At 36.1% G+C, this 22,359-nt stretch overlaps 1 long non-coding RNA gene across 1 annotated transcript; it reads right to left on the reverse strand.

Annotated features, from left to right (window-relative positions):
• Positions 1-531: 531 nt before the first annotated feature.
• LOC148124040 (uncharacterized) lies at positions 532-7,146 on the reverse strand. Its single transcript, XR_015740412.1, has 2 exons — positions 6,641-7,146; positions 532-649 (listed from the first exon to the last, which is right to left on the reverse strand). It is a non-coding gene; the product is annotated as an uncharacterized LOC148124040 (long non-coding RNA).
• Between the last annotated feature and the right edge of the window lie 15,213 nt (positions 7,147-22,359).

Consider the following 22,359-nt stretch of genomic DNA (forward strand, 5'->3'; position numbering starts at 1 on the left):
GTCTATCTCCTGGCAGGATGCCCAGCAGTGGTTTATAGTCAGTGATGAGGTCAAAATGTCTTTCGTACAGATATTCATGGAAGTGTTTGATCCCTGCTACTGCGGCAAACACTTCCATGTCAATTTGACTATAGTTCCTTTGTGTTTTGGATAGTGTTTTTAAAAAATATGTGATGGGTGCTTCTGTCATGTTGGGTAGTTTGTGGCTGAGGACTGGTCCAATTCCATAGGGGGAGACATTGCATGTGTGTGTCAATGGCAGCATCTCACTATATTGCATGAGTACGCTGTTGGATGACAATATGTTTTTTATTTTTTTGAATGCGTCAGCCTCGCATTGTCCCTAGTTCCCACTGGTGGTCTTTTAAAAAAAAAAACCACAAATTTTATTAGTTTTTAAAGACAAACAAAACATAAGAACATAAAACCTCTTTTCTGAAAACTACTTGTAAATTTTAACAAGGCAAATAAAACATTGTTTTATGCAGCATTAACGCATTTCCATATAAACACATACATATCTTTTTCAAATTTCTCGTTATTTCTCCCTTTACTTTTATTCAATTATATTTATTTTCTATATTTGTCTATTTTATATGTTTTTATTCATTATACTTATATTTTCATCTGACTTGTTTACAATTATTCTCTTCTTTTTTTAAAAAAAAGTTTTTTATTTTAACAACAAAACAACATAGACATACCACATAAAACATAAAAATATCATCCTTCTTCATAAATTTACAAACAGTGCATCGGTTGGTTTACCACTTTTTTTTTGTGCATCCATTTCCTAGTCACTAATATAATTATATTACATAATAGCTCATATTATCAATCAATAATTGTATAACCTAATATCATCACTAAAAAAATCATTTATCTATAATTTTGTTAATTCATATTTTAACGAGATAACTATAGTTTACTTAGTTTATTTTGCAATAAATCATAAGATCATACCAAATCTATCTTGATAATGTTTTATAAAGATAATATCAAAAAAAAAAGGAAAAAAAATTTGTTTTGTTCCTCCTCTAATAAAATTTCCAACAAATAACTGTATAATTTTTTAATCACTTTTTCATCAGTACCTGTCAAGATCCTGTCTAAATCAGTCAATTTATCATAAAATCCCTCCGCTTTAGAATCTATAAGATACCTTGAATGTATTTGCGCATATGAAAATCAATTCATCTTTATGCCTTGTTCTTCTAGTTTTTGCATTGTTTTAAGTTCACTCTTTTCATCCAATATTTCCACATATTTAACTGTTTGTTCCTTCTCATATATTATAGGATAAGAAAAGGCTTCAATAGTTGATAGCCAGACTGGGATTTTCAAATAACATTTTCTCTTAATTTTCTCCCAATTCAACCATAAAGATTCCCTTATATAATGCCTTCTAAAATAGCCCTGCAATTTAGTTCCCTTATACCACAGAAAAGCATGCCATCCCAGTAATAAATCATGCCCTTCTAATGTCAACAATCTAGTCTTTCTTAATGTTATCCATTCTTTAACCCACATTAAATTTGCAGCTTGGTAATACAACTCCCAATTCGGAAGGCCAAATCCTCCTCTAATTCTAGCATCTTGTAGAAGTTTTAATTTTATTCTGGCCTTCTTACCTTGCCATATAAACTTCAACACAATTTTATTTAATTCTTCAAAGTAATCTTTACCAAGCCTGATTGGTATGGTTTGGAACAAATATAAAATTCTAGGTAAAATATTCATCTTGATTGTTGAAATTCTACCTATCAATGACAAGTGTAGGCTTTCCCATTTCTTCAAATCAGATGCTATCTGTTGTTTAAGTTTAATATAGTTATTCTCTTTCAATGTAGTGCATCTTGACGTCAAATGTATCCCCAAATATTTAACCTTATTCGTAACTTGAATTTTCAATAAATCTGCCAGTTCCTCTCTTTGTTTTAGTAACATATTCTTTGTCAAGATCTTTATTTTATCTTTGTTTATTTTCAAGCCCGCCATCTCACCATACATCTCTATCTTTTCCAGTAGCTTTAAAGCTGTTCCTAGAGGATCTTCCAAAATAAAACCCAAATCATCCGCGAAGGCTTGCAATTTAAATTCCTCCTTCTTAATTTTCATTCCTTTTATATTTGGATCCTCTCTAAAGTTTCTATTCAGCACTTCCAAAGTCAATACAAATAACAAAGGTGATAATGGGCAACCTTGTCTTGTGCCTTTTCTTATATTAATAGAGTCTGTAAGATCTCCCTCTATCATTACTCTTGCCGTTTGTTTATCATATAGGGCTTCTATTGCTTGAATAAATTTTCTAGCAAAGCCCATCTGTTCCAATAACAAAAACATGAATCTCCAGTTCACATTATCAAATGCCTTTTGGGCATCTAAAAATATCAAAGCCATTTGTTTTTCAGGATGCGCCTCGTAATATTCCAAGGTGTCCAGAATTACCCTCATATTATCCCTAATTTGTCTCTTTGGCAGGAATCCATTCTGGTCAGGATGAATAAAGTTATTTAGGTATCTTTTGAGCCTTTCTGCCAAGATGGAGGCAAAAATTTTATAGTCTGCATTCAGTAAAGAAATAGGTCTATAGTTCTTAATTTGTGATGGATCGGCCCCTTCTTTTGGAATAAGTGTGATATAAGCTTCTGACCATGTTTTGGGTATTTTCTTATTTAACATGGCTTCATTCATAACTTCTAACAGTGGAGTACTCAACGATTCTTGTAATGTTTTATAAAATTCTGCTGGGAGCCTGTCTGGGCCTGGTGCTTTTCCATTATTCTGCCTATTAAATGCTTCCGTTAGTTCCATCATTGTTATAGTACTTTCTAACATTTTTTCAGTCTCTTCAGATATCTTAGGTAGGTTAGCATTTTGTAGATAAAGCTTAATTCTTTCCTCATCAAAATCCTCCTGCTTATATAATTGTCCATAAAAGTCTCGGATAATTGTCTTTTTCTCCTTATTACCATTACACATTTGGCCTTGATCATCTATTAACTGTACTATTTTCCTAGATTCTTTCTCCTTTCTCAATTTGTATGCTAACCATCTACCTGGTTTGTTTGCATCTTCAAAATAGTTCTGTTTAGCACTTCTAATTTTTTGTGCCAATTCTTCTTTCTCTGCCTGATCCATCTTATGTTTAATTATATCCATTTTGAATTTAATATCTTTTTATGTGGCATATTCTGCAATTCTTTTCCAGTTTTTATAATCATCTTCTAAAGCTTTAATACTTTGCCTCTTCCTAATATTCTTTTTCTTTGTATAGTCCATTATTAATCCTCTCGCATATGCCTTCATTGTATCCCAAACATTCTGCATTAAAGTATCTTCTTTTTTATTTTCACTGAACAAGAAAGCCAATTCTTTGCCCATCCATTGTGTAAAGTCTTTTTCCTTTAAAATAGCATTGTTTAATGTCCATCTAGATCTTCTTCTTTGTCCTTTCCATTTAATTGTCATTGGATTATGGTCTGCCCATATACCCGTTTCTATATTTATTTCTTGAATGTTAGATATTAATTCTGATGAAGTCCAAATCATATCTATTCTGGACCATGATAAATGTCTATTTGAATAAAAAGTATATTGTTGGGTTTTACCATTTCTTTCTCTCCATATATCTTTTAAATTTAATTCATCTACCATTTTAAAAAAGGATTTAGGGAGAGTCTTTCTATTTTGTTTTAATGCTGTCGCTGTATAGTCCAGTTTATTATCTACAATTCCATTAAAATCTCCCATCATAATTATATTGACATGGTCCAGTCCAATTGATTTCATATGTAACTTTTTATAAAATTCTTCTTGTTTATCGTTCGGAGCATAAATTGCAACAAGCAGTGTTTTTATATTTTTATCCACTATTTCAACCATTAATACTCTTCCATCTTCATCAGTATAAATCAATTTTGCTGCAATAGTTTCTTTAATGTACAGGACCACTCCTCTTTTCTTACAGTTAGTCAAGGAGGTAAAAATTTTCCCCAGTTTTGGTCGTACCAATAATCATTGATGTTGTTTTTTAATATGTACTTCTTGTAGGCAAATTATATCAAATTTTAACTTCTCTAATTTATGAAAGATTTTTCTTCTTTTAATAGCTGAGTTCAATCCATTTATATTCATAGAAATCAATTTTTTTTCCTCCATGGTTATGTTTTGTATTTAGGTCTAACAGTTCTTGTAGATCTTACTTCACGTTGTTCTTTGGTCTCCATTTGTCCACCTACCGCACCTTCTTCTTTCCCCGTTCCCATCTGGTCTTCTTGAGATTCAGTTGAGATGGTCTCTTTTTCTGTCTCTATTTCTCTTCTTCCAAAAAATTCATTGTAGAATGTTTCTGCTTTCTCAATTGAGTCGCTTCTGTGTCTCTGTTCTTGCCATATAAACATTAATCTTTCTGGAATCAACCATCTATAATTCACCTCTTTTTCCAATAACTTTTTGGTCAAAAATCAATATTCCCTTCTCATCTCTCTCACTCTTCTGGGCACTTGTTTTAAAACCACAATCTCTTTACCTTTGTATTTCAACACCTTATCTCTTGCGACTTGTAATATTTGTGTTTTAATAGTCTTTTTAGTAAATCTGACATGAACCTCCCTTGGTAGCTTATTCCTCATCGCATATCTTCTGAAGACACGGTATATCTCATCTACTCCGTCCATCATCTTTTCCTCTGTTATCTCCAAAGCTCCAGCCAGAATTTCTATCATTACAGCCTCCAAATCTTGTCCTTTTTCTTCCTCTATATTTTGAAATCTGAGATAAAATTCTGACCTATCCATCTCCCACTTCAACATCCCAGTTATACTTGTTCCACCGTTGTTAATTTGCTAACAATATTTCCAATTGTCTCATCTTTTTGTTTGTCTTTCTCCTCCATTTTTTGGAGTCTCTCTTCCTGTTTCGCCATCATTTGTTGAAAATTTTCAATTTTTTCATCAGTCTTCACAATTCTTTGTTCAATACTCTCTGTTCTTTGGTCAATACTCGTTTTGAGTTCTTGTATTCCTTGTATAATCGTCGCTAGGTCCATTTGTACTTTATCTTGCTTCGCCATTATTGATAGTCGTCCTCCAGTTGATGGAGAAGCAGGAGCAGAAGTTGAACTGCCAGAAGGTAAAGTTTTCTTACTCCTTTGAATAACTCAGGATCTTTAAGCTCCTTTAATCCAATTAATAAGGTAGCCAATTATAATCCAGTTGGGAAGAAGAAAAACGTTAAAAAAAAACAATAAAAAATAAAGAGTCCAGGATTAAAAAGAGAAGGAGAAAAAGAAGATTAAAAAGATAAAGGAGGAGATTCTTCAGGTTCTTCTAAACCTTAATCCTATTGTGGAATAGTCAATTATAATTCAAAAATAAAAATTAAGAATAATAAAAGAAAAAGAAAAAGAGAGTAAAACCCAATAATATTAAAAAGCAATAATAAAAAAAAGAAGAATTCGTCAGGTTCTTCACACCTTAATCCAATTATAAGGTCTCAAAAAATAAAAAAAATAACCATAGAAATAAATAAAAGATGAAAATAGAAAAGGCAAAAATCCCAATAAGCAAAAAGAAAAAAAAAGTATTCTGAGGCTTTCCCTTTAAGAAGAAAAGTAAAATTAAAAATAAAGTCAAACAAGAAAAAAAAATAGATATACAAATATTACAAAATACTGTGGGATTGAAGAGGAGGGATGGAACAGCTAAAAGAAGATAAAAAAAAGAGCACACTGCATCTTATTTAGTTATCCAAGGCTCTTATTATGGCTTCTCCACAAATTCCAAAGCCAAGCTTCAAGTATTCAATTAATAATAGAAGTTCCAAAGAACACCTGTTATAACATTCTCCAGTGTTCTTCCCTCTATCTTATCAAGTTCCAGTGTCCTTGAGAAAGGATTTCTTCACAGCCCTCTCAACTTCCAATAAAGTATTTTCAAGCCTCTAGTTGGCAGTGTTACAAAGCTTCTTTAATCCACTCCCCCTTCTTTCCCAAAAAAAGCCTAATAAAAAAAGGAAATATACATGTATATATATATATTTAAGAAAAAAAAATTACTAAAGGGAGCCTCTGTTCTAAAAAAAAAACTATTAACAGTCAAAAGGGAGAAAAAAAGAAAGAAAAATTAGATGAATATAAGAGAAAAAACCAGTCTAGTTACAGTTACTAGATCACAATGGAAGTTCAATGAAAATGAAAACAAAAGTAAAAGTAAAAAGCCAAGCCTCAGTTTGACATTCTCTTTAAAAAATCAGTTTTATCAGGTTTTGTCCAAAGTCTTACAGGATTCTTCTCATTTTAGAGTGTCCTTAAGTCCCGAATAAAAAAAAGAAAAGAAAATTCTCACCAGCCGATACACTTTCTCTTTCTGTCTCTTCCTTCCGGAGCTGTCACAGCTTCAGCAGTTTAATGGCTGCCTCTCCGCCGATGGTAAAGGGGCTTCTTCTGGATCAACCAGGGACTTTGCGGTGTCCCTGGGATCAGCAGAACGCACCCCTTACTATCACCATCTCTACGGGACGGTTTAGGTCTGTTGGGACCGACCAGGGGCGAAGATATCAGCTGCGATCTCGGAGCCCCGAGATTGCAGCTGTATCGTAGCGACGTGGCTCCGCTTTCTCCCATTTATTCTCTTCTAACATTCCTCCAAGGTTTTATTAATTCTCAATCAAACATAAACACACAAAAACACAAAACATAGAAACATAAAACTTCTTTTTGGAAAGTGGCTTAACCCCGGGTTACATCTTTTTGTACAGACCTAAATCAAATTCATGCTCATCTTGTATCCCATTACTTATCTTATTTACCATTCTATATTTTCTATATAACTTCTCCCCTCTTTTCACTCTCTTAATTCTATTTTATTTATTTCATCTTAATTTAAATCATTATACTTGTATCTTTTGTCCGTTCTTTTCCAATTATCTATTTATCTCTTCTCTTTAACACAAAATTTCTCCTGTAATCACTAATTGAAGTATGACGCCTTTCTATCTTTCCCCAAAATTTAACACTTAAGATAATACATAATTTCCATTCTGATTCTGCTTAGTACACTCTACATACTACATTTTAAAATAAGAAAACAACAAAACTATAATATAGTTAAATATATAATTTCCATTCTGATTCTGCTTAATACATTTTAGATACTACCTTTTAAAATAAGAAAATAAGAAAATGACAAGTTTATTAGATGTTATAATATTCCAATTTTCTATTTCAAATACAAATACTACAATACAATCTTGTGTACTTTTGCAGAATCTCTTTTTAATTGTACTTTACCCTTTGTCTCTAAAAAAAATCTGCTTTTTCCCATCTTGTTTCAAGCCTTTATGACTTCTTTTCCCCTTTTCCTTTCTTATCCAATCTGGCCTTTTTACCCCCCCCCCTTAACCTCCTCCTTTTTAACCTCCCTTCTCTGTTGCATTCCTCTTTTCTGTTGCTTTCTGACATTGTATCGATTTTTCACCTTATTTTTCTCTTTCTTTTCTCTTTTCTCTTTCTCTTTCTTGGTTGTTTTTTTGAGTCTTGAATTCTCCATTCCCCTCTTCCTCCCTTTTTTCTTGGCTAAAGTTATTTGTCCATTAAAGATGGCTTCTTCTTCTTGTTGTTGTTGTATTTGCTGGTAGGTAGAAAGCGCCATTTCTAAAAAATGAAAAACAGATCCAAAAGACCCCTTGCCTTCTTGTTCTTTTAATTTTTCAAATTCCATTTTTAATTCTTCCACAGATAATGCCATTGTAAGGTTTCTTCTTCTTCTTTTTAAAACAACCCAAATGTTTTTAATCTTAGAGTAGTTTCCAAAAGTCCCAAAGTCATCAAGCAATCCAACCAAACACAAAATGTTTCATTTAGCACCTTCTTCTCTTCACACTTTCTCCTCCTGGGGCAATATCAATTACAAAGTTCCAAAATATATTTTGAAGTCTTATAGCAAAAACCTTTTGATTTTTACCTTCTGTGCCAAAGCAGATTTTTCAATGTCCATTTGCTATCTCCGTAAGGAAGGAGAGTGATCTTTCCCTTTTAACACTTTCATTCGCCGCTTTCACAATCTCCTTTAGAAACAATATATGATTCAAAAAATTTTTTTTAGTTCCAGGGTATTTAGATATATCTTAGAGTCCTGGTTCAGCCAAAGAATTTTCACTTTCTGACACTTCTTCCTGCACGATCTTGTCCGGCTGAAGGTTTCTTTGTGGTGGCCATTGCTGACCGCCGCTCCACCGCCTTAGGAAAAGGGAGTCTAGCCAGCTGGGGAAAGGGGTTGCGATATCCCCAGACCCCTGCCTGGATCTCCTCTGTCTTCCATTACCTCTACGGGGTAACGACAGCCTCCAAACCAGGCTGGATCGGAGGCACTTCAGCAGCAAGCGCAGCAGGAACCACGCACGATCGCGGATTCCTGCCGCCGCCAAAGCCTTGCAATTGGAAGTTTTCCGCTGGTGGTCTTATTGAGCAGCCTATGGAGCAGTTCTGTGATTGTTGCTTTCTGTGGTAGAAAGACATTATAAAAGTTGAGCAACCCCAGGAAGGCTTGCAGTTCCATTTTGTTTTGGGGGTGGGGGCTTCCTATGTTGCTTTCAGCTTCCCATTGGTGGGTTGGATGCCTGCTACGTCTGTCAGGAAGCCCAGAAATTCCACTTGGGGGATGGCTATATGGCATTTATTCCTTTTTAATTTCAGCCCCGCTTCTTGGAACCTCCCCAGTACTGTCCTTAATCACCCCATTAGTTGTTCTTGGTTACTGGCTGAGATTATTATTCCATCGCAGTAGGGTATTATCCCTGGGATATTGTGCATCAGCCTTTCCATAATGCTCTGGAACAGGCTGGGGGCTATGCTTACTCTAAACTGCAGCTGCTTCCATTTAAAAGCGCCCTGGTGGATGACGATGGTCTGCACCTCAGCTGTTGCCTCGTCAGTGGGCAATTGCTGGTAGGCCTGGGACAGATCTCATTTTGGCAAATATCATCCCTCTGCTCAGGGAGTGCAATAGGTGCTGTACTACTGGCACGGGGTAAGCGCTTTGTTGGAGGGCCTTATTCAGGGTTGTTTTATAGTCAGCACAAATCCTGATAGACCCATCTGGTTTAACTGGGATGATGATAGGGGTCTCCCATTTGGCATGGTCCACTGGCTCGAGGACCCCTCGGGGAATTAATTTATCTAGTTGCTCTTCGACTTTGGGCTGGAGAGCAAACAGAACTTGCTGTGGCTTGAGGTGAACTGGGGTGATGTTGGGGTTTAAATTAAATGAAATAGAGGTCCCTGTGTACCTGCCCAGTTTGTCATCAAAAACATCTCTGAATTCCCTCTCCAGTTCCGCAATGTCTGCTGCTGCTGGGGTGGTTTCAGCTGCGTGAACGCCAGTGACTGTGATCTATAGCAGCTGAAACCATTCTCTTCCAAGAAGACTTGGCAAATTCCAGTCTACTATTGTGAGTGGCAGGTTCCCTTGAAATTGGCTGTATTTGATGTGTACTGTTTTCCGGCCCAGCACAGAGATGCGGCTGCCCTGGTAGTCTCTTAGTATGAACAACTGGCTCCAGTTGTTCTCACCACAGCTTGGGTTGGAGTCTTTTGAGGGTGTCCCATAATATCATGGATATATAGGACCCCGAGTCAACTTCCATGAGGTAAGGCTTTCCCTCGATGGAGACTGTGGCCATTACCTTGTTGGCCTCATAGGTATGTCTCACCTGGGTCTGTGCATAGCCAATGAAGGTGAAGTGGGCTTCTTCTTCCCTGGCATCATCTCTCTTTTTGAATTTCCCACCAGGGATCTTCTGCCCTCCCCCTTGGTGGCCATGTTGCCGCATGGGGGATGATGCCCACCTGCCTTGTTTCCTGGTTGGTTGGATGGCCCGGCATACCTCCGCAATGTGGCCTCGGCACTCTCATCTTCAGCAGATAGTGTCTTTAAATCAGCATGTCGAATGGTGGTGGTATCCACCACAACCCCTGCACTCTCTACTTCCTGGCTTCTTGCCTGGCTTACTGGACTTCAGCTTGTGCACATCTCCGTCATCGTCCTTGCTTGCTTCGGAGGCGGAGTTGCTTCGGTTGGGGTGGCAACCGGTCGCCGTTGTGTGGATCTTCCCCGTCTTTCTGATCTGCATTGCCAAGTTATTGGAGGACTCTGTGGCTCATGCCTCATTGACGGTCTCTTTGAAGGAGATGTCCTCTTGGGCCAAGAGCTTCTTTTGGAGTGTGGGATCCTTCGTTCCCAGGATGATTCGATCTCTGATCATTCCTTTGGTGTCTGGGAACCTGCAGTTCTTTGCTAGCCTCTGCAAATCTCTCTGGCTTCACATGTAAAAGTCATATTGGCTACCAGGTAGGAGGGAGAGGGGCTGTTAGGGATCTGACATTACAAACAGAGAAGAAATTATAGAGGGTGTTGAAACTGCAGGAACCTTGGGTGAGAGTGACCATGTCATATTAGAATTCAACATAACACAAACACAAGCAAAAGAACATAATGACTCCAGAGTCTTAGATTTTAAAAGAGCTGATTTCAACAAACTCAGAGAGAATTTGGGAAAGATTTCTTGGATGAAAATCCTAAAGGGGAAAACAACTCAAGAATCTTGGGAAACTCTGAAAAGTACCATCATAGAAGCCCAGACCAGCACAATACCACTGAGAAAGAAAAACAAGAAATCCAATAAGAAAGCAGCATGGCTGCACAAAGATCTCTCTGACACATTGAAAGACAAAAAAAGAGAAGTACAAAAAATGGAAAGAGAAACACACAGCTAAGGCAGAATATCAGCAGATAGCCAGAATCTGCAAAGACAAAGTCAGGAAAGCAAAGGCTTTGCAGAATGAACAAAGACTTGAAACAAAAGTCAAAGATAATTAAAAAGAAGTTTCTTCCAACATATAAATAACAAGAAAAAAAAACCAAGGAAATAGTTGTTCCACTAAAGAGAGAAGATGGCAAGGAAGTAACAGGCAACAGAGAGAAAGCAGAGCTGCTTAAATCATTCTTTGCACAAAAAGAAATTCTAGCCCAGCCTACCAAAAATATAACTGTAATAGACAGACTAGAAATAAAAGTTGAAATCAGCACAAAATAGTAAGACAACACCTATCTAACCTCAATGAACACAAATCACTGGGACCTGATGGAGTTCTAAAGGACCTAGCAGAGATCATCTCAGAATCAGTGCACTACATGTTTCAAAAATCCTGGAGCACCAGGGAACTACCAGAGGACTGGAAAAAAGCTGATGTTGTTCCCAACTTCAAAAACAGAGGAAAAAACAGACCCAGGACACTACAGACCAATCAGCCTAACATCAATACTTGGGAAGATACTGGAAAAGATAATAAAAAAACAGATCTGCCAAGATCTAGAAACAAGTAAAATAATAATTAGCAGTCAGCACAGATTTGTTAAAAATAGATCATGCCAAACCAATCTTATTTCATTTTCAACATAGTAGACCAGCGACATATTGTGGGCATAATATACTTAAACTTCAGCAAGGCATTCAACGAAGTAGACCACAACCTACTTCTTGTGAAGCTAGAAAAAAATGGGATAGATAGAATCACCTCCAGATGGATTCACAACTGGCTGACAAACTGTACTCAACGAGTAGTCCTTAATGGGTCTAAGTCTACAGGGAGGGCAGTAAGCATTGGAGTACCACAAGGTTCCATCTTAAGCTCAGTACTCTTCAATATCTTCATAAATGACATAGATAAGGGAATAGAAGGGGAACTTACCAAATTTGCAGATGACGCTAAACTGGCAGGAATAGTTAAAACCCTAGAAGATAGGCTCAAGATCCAGATGGATCTTGACAGACTTGAACACTGGGCCCTATCTAATAAAATGAAATTTAATATAGAGAAAAGTAAAGTCCTACACTTAGGCAAGAAAAATCAAAAGCACACATATAGATTGGGTGAAACCAGCTTAATAACAGTCACTTTGAGAGGGATCTTGGAGTCTTAGTGGACAACCAGCTAAATATGAGCCAGCAGTATGCAGTGGCAGCCAAAAAAGTCAATGCAATCCGAAGTTGCATTTACAGAGGGATAAAATCAAGATCAAGTGAGGTACTAATACCACTCTATAAAGCCTTAGTAAGACCACACCTAGAGTAGTGCATCCAGTTTTGTTCACCACACTATAAAAAGATGTTGAGACTCTAGAAAAAGTGCAGAGAAGAGCAACCAGGATGATTAGGGGACTGGAGACTAAAACATATGAAAAACAGTTACAGGAACTGGGCTTGGCTAGTTTAGTGAAGAGAAGGACCAGGGGAGACATGATAGAAGTGTTCCAATATTTGAGGAGATACCACAGAGATGAAGGGGTCAAGCTATTGTTTAAAGAACCTGTAGACCAGACAAGGAATAATGGATGAAACTGAACAAGGAGTGAATTAATCTGGAAATAATGAAAAATTTTCTGACAGTGAGAACAATCAACTGATGGAACAGCTTGCCTTCAGAAGTTCTGGGAGCTTCATCACTTGAGACTTTCAAGAAGAGATTGGACTGCCATTTATTAGAAATAATGTAGGGTGTCCTGCTTGGGGCAGGGGGGTTGGACTAGATGACCGACAAAGTCCCTTCCAACTCTGTTAATCTGTAAACCTTATCAAAAACTTGTTATTAAAAAGCTGTATGCTCAAAGTCTGAGTTAAATGCTCACACCTATTCTCAGTTTTGCCTTCAGTTTTTTTAAACTATTAAAATCCAGATCTGAATTGAGATTGCCCAAGAGAAGTGCATATACGTTTTGCAAGAAGGAAGGTCCGGGACATTATATGTAAAATATTGAGAGACAAAACAATCAAGTACAAAGATAAAGAAATCTCGGTTCTTAAACAAATCCCAAGAAGGGTTAGAGAAGCAAGGCGAGATTATAAATCCCTGGCGGCCTAATTAAATCAAAAAGGTATTATGTTTAAATGGCTTGCCCTGGAACGGATGTTAATTACTTGGGAGGAAAGGAAAATCAAAGTAGTCTCTGTGGAAAAAGCCCAAGACTTCTGTGAAAGACTGATAAGCTCTGAAGAGCAGACTAGCAAAGATGAATCAGAACCGGATTCCCAAGAAGAATAAGAGCATCCAAAGAAGGGACAGAAGACCCCAGCAAACTTGAAAAACAACCAGCAGCAACAAGAAGAAAAAGAAGAAAGTAAGGCACATTACCAACCACAAGCAGAACTTGGAGTAACTACAAGGCAAAGAGTGCGACTTAATTAGACTTAAACTCTCAAGAAGAATAAGACCAACCAAAAATAAAGAAGAAAAACAATAAGTAAGAAAAATCATCCAGCAACAACAAGAAGATTTTAAATTAACAAACATAACGCAAAGAGAAATGAGCAATTAGGAGATAAATAAACATATATAAGTAGAACTATGGAAAAAGAGGTGAAACTCTTATCCATCAATATAAATGGTTTAAACTCAAAATTAAAAAGACAAAGGATTCTGGCAAAGTTGATAAAACAAAATGCAGACATTATTTGTTTACATGAAACACACATTTTAAAAACAGAGGAAAAATATTTAGACTGCCCCAAATTAGGGAAGTGTTTACGGCTTCTGCAGATAATGAAAAAAAAGAATAGAATAGCAGTTTACATTAAAGAAGAGATAAAAGCAACATTAATATTTGCAGACCTCAAAGGAAGAGTTCTGGCAATAGAAATACAGATAAATTTTAAAAAAATTCTATTGGTGGTAATTTATGCCCCTAATGCCAATCAAAAAGAATTCTATAAAGCTCTATGTGCCAAAATTATTGAACTGGAAAGGAAAAATATTTGTATTATAGTGGATTTTAATGCTGTAGCAGATTATCAAAAAGATTATAATGGGGGGAACAAGAAGAGAAGGGGAAAAAAGAAAAGAGAATTACCTAAAATTTGTGTAGAAATGATTAAAGAATTAAATTTAATAGATGTATGGAGAAAATTAAACCCAGTTAAGAGACAATTTACTTTCTACTTAAATCCCCATCAGTCATGGTCACGTATTGATATGGCATGGATGAGTGGAGATTTAGAAGAAGAAGAGACAGAAGTAGAAATTATACTGAACTCTTGGGCAGACCACAACCCTCTTAGAATCAATTGGAAAAGTAAGAAAACATCAAGGAGAAGATGGACTTTAGATTTTAAATTATTAAAGGATGATGAATTTATAAAGAAACTTAAAGAAGAACTAACTTTTTATTTTAAAGAAAATAACAACCTAGACACAACTATCCAAAATTTATGGGATGCTATGAAAGTTGTTATATGGGGAATTATAATTGTAAAAACATATGGACTACACAACTTGATCAGGGCAAAGCAATTGACACAATTTACATAGACTTCTGGAAAGTCTTTGAGTCAGTGGTACACGATAAACTACTCCTAAAACTAAGGTCTTATGGTATCTCTGGATACCTGCATAACTGGATAGAAGCATTCCTGTGAAACAGGCAACAAATGGTCAAAATTGGGAGCGTCCTATCAAATCCTGTACCTGTCAACAGTGGTGTCCCCCAAGGCAGTGTTCTAGGACCAACTCTCTTCATACTCTACATAAGTGACCTCTGTGATCATATTAAGAGCAATTGCGTTCTCTTCGCTGATGATGTAAAGCTATTCAACACCACTGACAATGTTGCTACCCTTCAAAAAGACCTCGACTATGTGTCAGAATGGTCAAACAAATGGCAACTTCAAATCTCAACAAATAAATGCTCTGCCTTACATATTGGCAAAAAAATCAAAAATAAAATACAAACTGAATAGTCAAGACCTTGTTGGTGACAAAAACTTTGTCAAGGACCTTGGAGTACTCATTTCAAATGATCTAAGTGCTAGAGCCCACTGTAACTACATAGCCAAAAAGGCATTAAGAGTTGTTAACATAATCCTGTGTAACTTTTTCTCCAGTAATATCACTCTACTAACTAGAGCATATAAAACATTTGCTAGACCAATACTTGAATGCAGCTCATCAGTCTGGAACCCGCATTACATATCTGATATTAATACAATTGAGAAAGTTCAGAAATATTTTATGAGAGGAATCCTCTACTCCTCTACTTGTAGCAGAATAACTTATGCCACCAGACTTGAAATTCTAGACCTAGACAACCTAGAACTACACCGCCTTCGGTCTGATCTAAGTATAGTATATAAAATCATATATTGCAATGTCCTACATGTCAATGAATACTTCAGCTTCAACCATAACAACACTAGAGCAAACAATAGATACAAACTCAAGGTTAATTGCACCAAACTTGATTGCAGGAAATACGACTTCAGCAACAGAGTGGTCAATGTCTGGAATACTCTACCTGACTCTGTGGTTTCTTCCCCAAACCCCAAAAACTTTAACCTTAGACTGTCTACTATTGACCTCACCCCTTTCCTAAGAGGTCTGTAGGGGGCATGCATAAGCGCACCAAAACCTCCCTACCGTCCCTGTCCTATTGTTTCTTTTTTTTCTTATTCATATTCATTTCATGTATTTATAAGTATGTTTATACTTATACCTGTTATCTAATAATTGTTTGACAAAATAAATAAATAAAATTATAATATCTTACACTGCACAAAAAAATAAAGAAAAACATGTTCAACAAAACAATTTATATCAAACAATCAAGAAACTAGAATCTGAACTACAGGACACCCCATAAAATGTTAAAATACAAGAACAATTGATTCTCAATAAACATAAACTCAATTTAGTGGAACAGGAAGAATTGATTAGAAACTTGAAAGCAACTAAGCAAATATACTTTGAACAAGCAAACAAGCCTGGTAGATGGTTCTCTTATAAGCTCAAAAAAGAGAAAGAGAAAAGAATCATCTCCAACTACAAGATGAAAGTGGAAATTATCAACAAACAATAAAGAAAAAAGAGATTGCACATAAATATTTTGAGAAACTGTATAAGAAAGAGAGAGTAGATGAAGATCAGATAAGGGAATATCTAAGAGAAAAAAGAACCCCAGAAATTAATGATGAGATGTAATTTTTTTTGACGAAGAACATATCTATGACAGAATTAAAACAAGCAATTAGAACCCAGAGAAGTAATAAAACCCCAGGCCCTGATGGCCTCCCAGCAGAGTTTTATAGAGCAATTGAAGAATAAGTGGGACCAATAATGATGGATTTATATAATGAGATATTATCTGCTAAAATGCCAGACACATGGAGAGAATCATTAATTTTGCTAATCCCAAAGAGGAACTCCGATGCCAGAAGGATACAAAACTATAGACCAATTTCTTTGCTGAATGTAGATTATAAAATATTTACTACTATTATTGCTACCAGATTAAAGAAAATTCTGAATGATTACATACATCCAGACCAAAATGGATTTCTCCCAAATAGACAAATTAGGAACAATTTAAGAATAATAATGGATAGTCTGGAATATTATGAAGCCCACCTGGGGAAACAGGTAGCTCTTGTTTTTTTGGATGCTCAAAAGGCTTTTGACAATCTTAATGGGCAATTTATGGTTCAGCAAATTTATGACATGAATTTTGGCACCAAATTTGAGAATATTTTTTTTATATTATAACAGCAATTTATTCAGTACAAAAAGCAAATATCATAATAAATGGAGAGAATACCCAAACTTTAAATATAGAAAAAGGAGTCTGACAAGGCTGTCCGCTGTCCCCTCTGCTCTTCATATTATCATTAGAAGTACTTTTAGAAAGAGTGAGGAAAAATCCTGAAATAAAAGGATTGAAAACTAGAAATGAAGAATATAAACTGCAAGCATTTGCAGATGATATGGCTTTTATTATGGAAGACCCGATAGAAAAAGGACAAATATTAATTGAGGAATTAGAAAGATATCGAGTGGTGGCAGGATTGAAAATTAATAGACAGAAAACCAAACTTTTAGTAAAAAATTTAACAGATAACAGAAATAGAAAGGGTGCTTGGACTCCAAACAAGAAAAATTAAATATTTGGGAATATGGCTGACAGCACATTGTAAGGCGATAAAGGAGAATAATTATAATAAGCTATTACAACAAACAAAAAAAGACTTAGAATTATGGACGAAAATGCAACTGTCATTACTAGGAAGAATAGCAGCCATAAAAATGTCTACATTACCAAAATGTCTTTATCTATTCCAAACTATTCCAGTTAAATTAGAAAAGACCTTTTTCAATAATCTTAAAAAAATGACAGCAAAATTTATATGGCAGGGTAAAAAACCCAGAATAAAAATGAAATGACTACAAGGTATGAAGAGCAGAGGAGGCTTTGGATTGCCATATTGGGAATTATATTATAGTGCAGCAACATGAGTTTGGCTAAAAGATTGGATTAATTTAAAGAATAAAAGAATATTAGTCATAGAAGTCATGATCTTCAGAGAAGATGGCATGCCTTTCTTTGGGACACAGGATCCACCAAACAAAAATATTTCCACAGACATCTGATTAGAGATTCACTGATATACAATTGGATCAAGGTTAAAAAGAAACACTATATAAAAATCCCAATCTGGCTATCTACAATGGAAGCGATGATCCACCCAAATAATTTAGACATGAATAAAATGTTAAAATATAAAGACTTGTTGGATACACGTGGAAATTTAAAAACAATACAGGAGCTTCAAGAATAGGGGCTACGAGTAGACTGGTGGGCTTATCTCCAAATATAAAAAGGATGTAAAGGAGTATGGAATATATTCGAAACCTCAACAATTAGACAAAATTTTATTAGGCCCAGATAAAAAAAAATTACCAAAATTTAAGTATCACCTAGATGTAGATTTAGAAGAAGTAGTAAAAGGATGCATGATTGCATGGGGCCAAAATATTGGTCATAACATAAAGTTATCAGACTGAGAGACTGTATGGAATAGAAATCACAAATTAACAAAACCAGCAACATACAAAGAAAATGCATATAAAATGCACGGTGCCTTATCAGTCCTGAAACTGTGCGTAGGCTAGGAATGGAAACAAAATGTTAACTTCCCCCATTTGATTCCAACAAGTAGATGGATCAATGATAGGGGAAAGTCCAGCTACACAAGTCACTGAAAAAGTAAAGCTAACCATAGGGGAACACTGGGAAATAATCCAATTCATAGTAGACTTTCCCTATCATGGATGACCCAATCAGTAATCCTGGGTCTCGTCTGGCTAGACAAATGGCAGCCAAATATAAGCTGGGAGGGTGGCTATAGGAGAATAAAATTAGCACTTGGTCCTGAGCTACCTCCTGAACAATATAACAGCCAAACTGTCAGACTGAAAATACAAAAAAGCCAGGAGGATAGAATAGCATCATTGGCTGATCAACTGCCAGGGATTCCCAAAATCCCAATCCAGTACCGTGATCTGGTTCAAGTTTTCAGTGAGGAAGAATGCAATGTGCTACCCCCTCCATCCCATCACAACACAGACTGTGCCATAGAGTTTATAGAGTGGGCGAAATTACCAAAACCAAAAATGTACTCCATGACTCCTAAGGAAATGAAGGAGCTACGAAACTATATAGACACAAACCTAGCCAGAGGGTTCATCCAACCTGCAAAATCCAGAGTGGCTGCCCCCCTACTATTTAAAGAAAAAAAAGATGGGGGTATCATCTTTGTATTGATTTCAAATCTCTGAATGCTCAGAGTATCTACAACACATATCCCCTGCCATTTATGAAAGACAAGTTAGGGCACCTAGCAAAAGGGAAAGTGTTTACCAAATTAAATCTTCATGAAATGTATTACAGAATCTGCATCAGAAAAGGAGATGAATGGAAAACTGCTTTCAATGCCCCCTTGGGCAGTTTTCAGTTCAGAGTAATGCAATTTGGACTACAAGGAGCCCCAGGGGTCTTCATGCAGCTCATAAATGAAGTTTATGTATAAAGGGGTTCTGGTCTACTTGAACGACATTCTTAGTTACAATGAAACTCTAGAAGAACACATCAAGTTAGTGAGAAAAGTATTTAAAAGACTCTTAGATGCAAAGCTGTATGTAAAGCTATCCAAAGGCGAATTCCATAAAGAGTCATTGGATTATCTTGGCTATCGCATTTCAAATCAGGGGATAGAAATGGATTCAGCTAAAGTGAAAGCTGTCCTGGATTGGCAACCCCGCCAAAATCGCAAAACAGCTACAAAGCTTCCTGGGATTTGCAAACTTCTAACAGCAATTTATCCCCTCATTGCAGAGATTGCATTACCAATAACCGAACTATTGAAAACCAGGAGTGTGGGGGGCACCAAGACAAAACCTGGACAACCGCTAAAATGGACTCTAGAATGCCAAAAAGTTTTTGAATTGTTCAAAAGGCATTTCTCACAGGAACTCATTCTAAAACACCCTGATCCAGCATTGCCTTTTATAGTGCAAGCCGACGCTAGCGACGTAGCAGTGGCAGCTGTTCTACTCTAAGAAAATGATAATGGAGATGTACAACCCTGCACATATACATCCAAAAAACTCACAGACACCGAAAGAAGGTGGGCTGCATGGGAAAAAGAAGCTTATGCAGTTCGTTGGGCTTTACAAACTTAGAGACAATTTTTAGAGGGCAGTGATGTTCCGTTTGAAGTGTGGACAGACCATAAAATCTTAGAAGCTTTAAAAACACCCAGGAAACTGTCTCCTAAACAAATTAGATGGGTTCAATACTTCAAAAGGTTCAATTTCCAATTGAAGTACCTCCCGGGGGGAAAAACCTACTAGCAGATGCGCTGTCTAGGAAACCCCAATTTGACAGTAAGCGAGAAGAAGTATTTCACCCAATCATTCTACCATCCTCTCAGGAAACAGTTCAAATAATCACATGGGCACAAGCCCAAACCAAAAAAAATCAAAGACAAATCAGAAATGAAAGTTGCAAAATGAATTAACAACAGATACCTGGTATCAAGAAAATAAGGATTCATTAACTATTTTTATTTATTTATTTATTTATTTTTATTTATCAATTGCTTACAAGATAATAGGTATAAGTAAAAACACAGTTATGAATACATGGATACATATAAGAAAAATATAAAAAATATAAGGGAACAATAGGACATGGATGGTAGGCACGTTGGTGTGCTTATGCACCCTCCCTACAGAAAGGGGTGAGGTCAATAGTAGACAGTCTAAAGTTAAAGTTTTTGGGGTTTGAGCAAAAAACCACAGTTGGGTAGAATATTCCAGACATTGACCACTCTGTTGCTGAAGTTGTATTTCCTGCAATCAAGTTTGGTGCGATTAATCTTGAATTTGTATCTATTGTTTGCTCTAGTGTTGTTATGGTTAAAGCTGAAGTATTCATTGATAGGTAGAACGTTGCAATGTATGATTTTATATACTATACTTAGATCAGACCGAAGGTGGCATAGTTCTAGGTTTTCTAGGTCTAGAATTTTGAGTCTGGTGGCATATAAGGTATTCTGCAACAAGTAGAGGAGTGGAGAACTCTTCTTGTGAAATATTTCTGGACTTTCTCAACTGTGTTAATATCAGATACAAAATGTGGGTTCCAGACTGATGAGTTGTATTGAAGTATTGGTCTAGCAAATGTTTTGTATGCTCTAGTTATTAGTGTAATATTACCAGATCAAAAGCTATGTAAGATTAGGTTAACGCCTTTTTGGCTATTTAGTTATAGTGGGCTCTAGCACTTAGGTCATTTGAGATAAGTACTCCAAGATCCTTGACAGAGTTTGGATCATCAACAAGGTCTTGACTATTCAGCCTGTATTTTATTTTCTGATTTTTTTTTACCAATATGTAGGACAGAGCATTTATTTGAAGTTGCCATTTGTTTGACCATTCTGATACATAGTCAAGGCCTTTTTGAAGGGTAGCAGTATTGTCTGTGGTGTTGAATAGCTTTACATCATCAGCGAAGAGAACGCAGTTGCTGAACACAATTTTGACCATTTGTTGTTTGTTTGACAGGAATGCTTCTATCCAGTAATGCAGGTGTCCAGAGATACCGTAAGAGTTTAGTTTTAGGAGTAGTTTGTCGTGTACCACTGAATCAAAGGCTTTACAGAAGTCTATGTATGTTGCGTCTATTGCTTTGCCCTGATCGAGTTGTGAAGTTCATATGTTTCTGCACTGTAAGAGTTGCAGATTACATGATAGTTTTTTCCTAAAACCAAATTGTTTATTAGAGAGTAGGTTATTTGTTTCTAAGTGGAGGAGGATGGATTGGTTAATAATTGATTCCATGACTTTACAGGTGATGCAACATAAAGAGATTGGTCTGTAATTTTCAACTAGGCTGGTGTCTCCCTTTTTGAAGATGGGGATGACCGTGGCTTGTGACCATGGTTTTGGCAAGGAGCTGGTCCTGAAAGATTTTTCAAAGAGTATGCTTAGAGGTTCGGCTATTGTAGTGGATAGCTTTTTTAAGAAGTAGGCACCTATTCCATCCGGTCCAATAGAAAGAGATGGTTTTAGATTGCGCAGTGCTTTTTCAACAATGTCTTCTGTAAAATTGATATGTATTAGATCATTGTAGTTGTCTGTGGTTCGACTAGGAAATACTGGGCATGATCCATTGCTGTTTACAAATACTGAGCCAAAGAATGTGTTAAAGATGTTGGCTTTAATAGTGTCGTTGTTGCAGTCTTTACCATTAGGTCCTTTCAGGGCTGGGATGGACCTTGAGTCTTTTAGTTGGTTGTTTATAAAATTGTAGAAAGCGCAGGTGGAATTGGTGCGTAGAAGGTTTTCTGCTTGTTTAATGTGATAATTGGTGCATTCAGTTTTTATCTGGTGGCATAAATGTTTGTATTGGGTTTTGAAGTTGGCAGCATGACCAGATTTGTTTTTCCACCAAAGTGATTTCTTTTTGGATTGAAGCTTCCTTATTGTTTTGGGTAATTTGTTTTTTCTGGTTTTGGGAGTTGTTAATGGTACATATAGTTTGATGACTCTTTTGACTTCAAGTAAAAATATGTTGTAATGTTCTTCTACAGTATTATATCCAGAGAATAGAAATTGCCAATCAAGGGATGAGAGATCGTTGTTTATAAGTTCACAGTTGCCTTTTTTGAAGTTATAATTGGGATTACGTCTTTGTGATGATTTTTGTGTGGATGTATGTTGAGACAAAAGTCAATCATGTTATGGTCACTGTTGGAAAAGGGTTCTTTAATTTGTATTCCGTAAATTGAATTCAAACTATTGCAGAAGATGAGATTGAGGCAGTTGTTAAGTCTAGTGTTGTTGGTTACTAATTGTTCTAGTCCCAGATTTGTTACTGCATTGTAGAAGGTTTCATGTGTGGATTCAGTTGTACATTTGTTAAGGGTCCAGTTAATATGAGGTAGATTGAAGTCACCAAGAAAGATAAAAGCGTG

Source organism: Pseudonaja textilis, chromosome Z (assembly GCF_049901715.1).
Source record: "Pseudonaja textilis isolate UNSWEBS1 chromosome Z, rPseTex1.2, whole genome shotgun sequence".
In the NCBI taxonomy this organism is placed as follows: domain Eukaryota; kingdom Metazoa; phylum Chordata; class Lepidosauria; order Squamata; family Elapidae; genus Pseudonaja; species Pseudonaja textilis.